The sequence below is a fragment of the Quercus robur genome, chromosome 3 (assembly GCF_932294415.1).
Source record: "Quercus robur chromosome 3, dhQueRobu3.1, whole genome shotgun sequence".
NCBI lineage: Eukaryota > Viridiplantae > Streptophyta > Magnoliopsida > Fagales > Fagaceae > Quercus > Quercus robur.
In genome coordinates, this window is record NC_065536.1 from 54051723 (window position 1) to 54057545 (window position 5823).

Below are 5823 nucleotides of genomic sequence, written 5' to 3' on the forward strand. Positions count from 1 at the left end.
TTGGCAAAAACTGGAAAATTTTCATTTCATACCAAGGCTATCGTAGCTGTCTTATGACTATTTCGTGACTAAATGCTTCTCGCGAAAGCCTCAGTGTGTCTCGCGACTAATACCGCGACTGTCTAACCCAAGAAAAACACGTGTTTTTAGTTTTTATATAGCAAATGAGACAGTTTTTCAAACACTTTGTTTTCCCTCGCACTACCTCTCTCGAACCCCTCTCAACCCAAAATCAATTTTCTCTCAACCCCATCATTTTCAAGCAAAAATCTTTGCAAAATCACTTCAAGGTATGTTTTAATAAACATTGTTTCCATTTTTGTCTTAGATTACGCAGATTTTAGCTTAGGGTTTTGAAATTTGAGGATTTTCGAAGAAGGGGTTGGGGTTCTTATTTTTGTGCAAATTTTTTCAAAAATTTTCATTGGGTTGAGTCCCATTTGCTATGTTTTTATCTATGTTGGCCACATGAGGCATTCTAATCATGTTTTGAGGCAAATTCCATCATGTTCATGCATTGTTCATCGATGTAAGTGCACTAGTGCATGTTAGGTGTTTGTCAAAATGTCCAAGTGACATTTTTGAATTGTTTGGACTCAAATGAGTTTCAATGTTTGGGTCTACCCTTGATTGACCATGATAGACATGTTTTGATCATTGGGTGTGTGTTTTACACACTTTGCCCACTTTTGTGCCTCTATGCCATGCCATGCACACATTAGGCATCCTCTAGGCACACCCTATGCACCTCATACTGCACTCACTTGCATCAGCACATGCACAACACATGCACAACACATGCACAACACATGCACACACATGAACAATCTCTTATTTTCATGCATTGTGTTTATGTTTACATGTTTTAACACTTATAGCATGCTATTTAAGTTTGTTTGCTCTGTTTTGAGTTGGCTAAACTCTGTTTTAAGCTGCTTCACTTATGATTTAAACTAACTTGAATTAATCATGTTTTTGTGTTCTATTTTGTGCTTGTGCACATGCTTCTTTTCTGTTTTATATTCCCTTATGCAGATGTCTCCTACCAAACATTCAGCTTCCAAGAAACCAACCTCAAAACCTGCACGCATAGATTCTGACAACTTTAAGTCTGTGGAGGCAGACTTGAAGTATAATGACTGCTACAAAAGAGCAACCATTATCATGGAAAGGGTTGTTAAGTTGGAAACCCTTGAGGAGACCTTCATTCCTGAAGTGTTCAATGAAAGGACATGGACAAAACTGCTGAATCCAGTTGGAGTAGTGTATTCAGAGATTATCAGAGAGTTTTTCTTAAATGCTAGTATGGAAGGGGATCGTATTGACTGCTAGGTGAGACACAAAGAGTTTGTCATCACTAGGGAAAGCATTCAGGAGTTCTTGGAAATTCATCCTCCCTCACAGCCAATCACAGTCCAATATGAGGATCGCTTGGACTCTATTACGGAGATGGTGTTGACTCTTGATGGTACACTTAAGAAGAACTCCATGAACACAATTCCATTCAGTCCGAAGATGAGGACTCTTGCTTATGTGAAGATCCACAACTTGTATCAGGTCACCAACCTAACGACATTGTCAGCTCCAAGGATAATCTTCTTGTATGATCTCTTTACTCACAAGGATATTGATATATGTGGACACATTTTCCATCTGTTGAAGAAGAGCATTGCGAAACAGAAATCCAGGACTATCATGCCTTTCCCCACTCTCATTATGGGCCTAATTGCAAAGGCAAGGCTCAAACTTCCGAGTGGCCTCACAGTGGTTCAGAGGGACTATCCTATTGGTGCACACATAGTAACTAGGAGCACAACTCACATCAAAGGTTCCAAAACAGGTGTGCATACTATACCACGGGATCGTGTTGAGGAGGAGGGTGGTGACACAGAGGAGGAGATTGATAGATTTACCTCTGCACCAGAGACTTCAGCACAGCCATCCTCTTCAGCACCTACACGAGGACTCGACAGACTCGATCGCCTTCTAGCCAAAGTAGAGTAGATGTACACTATGCTAGACTTCCATGTGCAGCACACAGCAGACTAGTTTGCTTATGTCCATGGTCAGATCACTGCCTTATCCTCTCAAATCAATGATTTGTCCGTTGACCGAGGTTCAGATTCAGAGTCCGACCAGTTCTAGCCCTTTGGCCATTCTGGTCAAAAAGAGGGAGAAAATTTTAAGGGGGAGCATAGCTTAGACCTAGAAACATTGGTTCAGTACATTGGTTCATTACAGGCGGTTTAGCTTTATGTTTTGGTTTAAACTATTTCAGCATTTATAACTCTTGGATAGTTGTATTTACTGCTTTTGTTTAAAGCTTTAGTACATTGTTCTTAATTTCGGCTCATATTCAGTAGTTGTGTTTATCTCAATGCTTTATAGCATTTCTTTTGTACTTTTAAGATATTGTTAATATGTCTTAAGTACTTCACACTTGTACCCTAGTAGGATCTTGTATCCTAAATGCATATACTTCATGTATTTTGCATTGGTTGTGTGTTGGACATGCAATTGATCCTTGTGAATGATCTTCATTGCATTGCATGTCCGGATGAGCATTTACCTGTTAAATTTTCATTGTAGTCATTCTTTAATAACTGTTCTTATATGATCAAGATATGCTTACATGTTTATATTGTGTTTACAAACTTGATCGCATTTTACTTGCTCATATATGTACCATGTATTCAACTTGTCATAAGCTTAATTAGAGTTTTGTTTGTGTGCAAGTGCTTTAGGTTACAGGTATATATGTACAAGTACTTCACAGCTTCTAGATTAGATGTGAGTGAGTTGTGCCACTGTTCCCAAACTCATGTTTAAGTCTAGAGTATGTTTTTAGGGGTTTTGTCACGGAATAGCCAAAAGGGGAGATTGTAAAGTTGACTATGTGTTTTGTTGGCTTTTATTCCGTGCCAAATTTGATTGTAATTTTATTCAATCTTTCATACCCTGTATTTATTGTGGGTTTTAACTGTAAGGGTTGTGTGATAAAGAGAGAGAGAGTGTGAAGACTCAAGCAATTGAAGATAAAAGAGTTTTTGCGGGTAGCTCGTGACTAAGCATCCCGCGAAATGATGCATGTGCCCTGCACATGACTGGAATGCGAAGAGTAAGGACAGATGGAGATAGCTATGTTTCGCGAGTAGCTCTTGGTTAAGGCCTTCCCGCAAGACACTCGTGAAACGTTCTATTTTGCTAGACTATGCTATCTGATACACACTTTCTGTACCCACACTGTATATACCCACATTACCCACAAAAGTTGATGAGTGCTTTAGAGAGAAAACCCTAGCCACAAACCTTGAGAGTTAGAGATTGTTATACCCATGATCCTCTACACAATTGCTTGTGAATTTTCCTCAACTCCTACCTCTCCAATTCCATATCATTGAAAGGTTGATAGTCCAAACACTTACCACACCCTTTCAAAGTGTCAAATGAGGTTTTGGTGCTGCTGGGAAGCATTGGAAGAAGCCAAGGATGGCAGATGCAACACGGTGCTTGTTGCGGGATCCGGAGAGCTAGACAAGACTAGATTCTGAGAAGCTTTGTTGGAGTAGGAGCTTGGAGGGCTTAGGTACATCGGGTAGATTAGGCATGGAGGGTCTCTTGCTAACCCATGTATCCCAACTGATTGTCTAGTGAATCAATTACCGCTTGGAGGGCAACGAAGAGGTTTTTCGCTGAGTTCTTCAGTTTCCTCTTCAATAACACATCGACGTATTATCCTGTGTTGGCATTCTTCTTCCCTACTCTTTTACCTTTCACTTTACTGCTGTGTTATAATGTTTACAGGTTAGAGTAGCTTGTTTGCTTATCCGCTTGCATTTACTCTATTCCGTACTTAGTATTAAGTTAGAGTAAAATCAATCGAACCGTAACTTTAATTTGGGGGTCTAAATAGTTTTTGTGTTTTCGCATATTTTCGAGCATTCACCAAACAATACAAAAATTTGGATAATCTGTGGAAGATGCTCTAATGGATAGCTGGATTTTTAAGTTTTGAACCATGGTTGAGTTACCTTTTCGCCCCCTCTTAGAATATACTGTTTCTGGAACCTTTGATTCTATTTTCCCTTTTTTTTTTTTAATCTATAGTTTTATTATTATTATTATTATAAATTTTGAATTACATAGGTTTGATTTTAATAAATTCTTATCATTATTATTATTTTTTATTTGATTCTATTTTCCCCCTTTTTAAAATTATTTTTTAATCTATAGTTTTACTATTAGTATTATTATTATTTTTCATTTGGTTGCATGGAAAAGAAAGAAAGAAAAGAGAAAAAAGAAGGGAGATGAAGGGAAAAGAAGGGGAAAGAAATTACTTCAAAGAGAAAACTTTAAAAAAAAATTAATTAATTAATTTTAAAAACTTGAGAAATGTGACGTGCACAATATTTTATAACACTTTTGCAATAAATTCTACGTGCTAAGTTAATATTGATTGCTTCTCAAAAAAGAAGAAGAAGAAGTTAATATTGATTATTATTAGGCAAAAATATCATTTTAGTGGTGGGTTTAAATTAGAACCATAACACTTAGGATTTGTGGTAAAGTGTTGTGAATGTAACACTTTTAAAAAAAAAAATTATTTTATTTTTGTAAATTATAAATTAATAATTAATTACAAGGATATAAAAGTAAATTTAAAAAGTCAAAATCTCCACATTTCTTTTATCTCCTTTTATTTTTTAAACCAAACAAAGGAAAATGGAACATGTCTTCCATTCTCTCTCCTTCCATCCAACAAAACAAATAAGTGTGATAGATCTAATTTGAATGGATCAGTGGATTATTGAAATGTTGGAGACATATAATTTTTAATTATTAAAATTCATTCTTCAAATACTCAAGGGTAAAATAATAATTTCATGTAGGTGGAAAATTCTAGAATTGACAACCAAAAAAAAAAAAAAAAAAACCATATGAGGTCATTATTAAAATTAAGGGTAAAATAGTCTTGTTCTAGAGTTGAAGTAATACAAAATGATACTCTTCTATAAAAAAAAAAAAAACATTTTTTATTGCTCAAGAGTGTAGTTAGTAAAAATATGTTATGCTTTTGATATCTAATGGAATGGAGCTGATTGTATATCTAATGGAATTGCAATATAATGAGTTTTATAAGTGGGTTGTAGTTTTTTTTTACCAATAATAATAAAAAGGAAATTAAAAGTACCTTTTACCTTTGAGGGATTGTGAATTTCTTGATGATATTACAATATCTTGAAACAAATATTTGGGGGAAAAAGTTTATATATGAAGAACAACTATTAGTTGTTAGGACTATAAATGATATATTGGTATTAATGATGTTTAATACTTTATTATTGATCAATCATTTGCTTTATTTATATTTCTTAAAAATTATATTTCAATTTAATCAAATCGTACCACAATCTCATTATATACATATATTTAAAAGGCTTATAATTATTAACTTAACCAAAACTTTCCTTCTCAAAAAAAAAAAAAAAAAAAAAAAACCTTAACCAAAACTTAACGTGGTTTATCAAAATATTTGAATTTGGTAAGTGACCCAAAATAATAATAAAGCATATACTTTTGTAGCTAATCACATCTAGTAAAATAATAATGCATGCATATATTGAAAGATAGTTTATGTATATGTAAGGTGTAAAAGAAGACTTGTGGGAAGCATAGTTGTTGGGTAAATTTAGAAGCATAATAGATTTAAGTGTTGGGTTGGGTTGGTTAAATTCTAGACATGTTTACTACTATCATGTAAAATATATACAACCAAGACTTCAATATTAGTGATCCCACACCAAATCATATTTTAGAGCC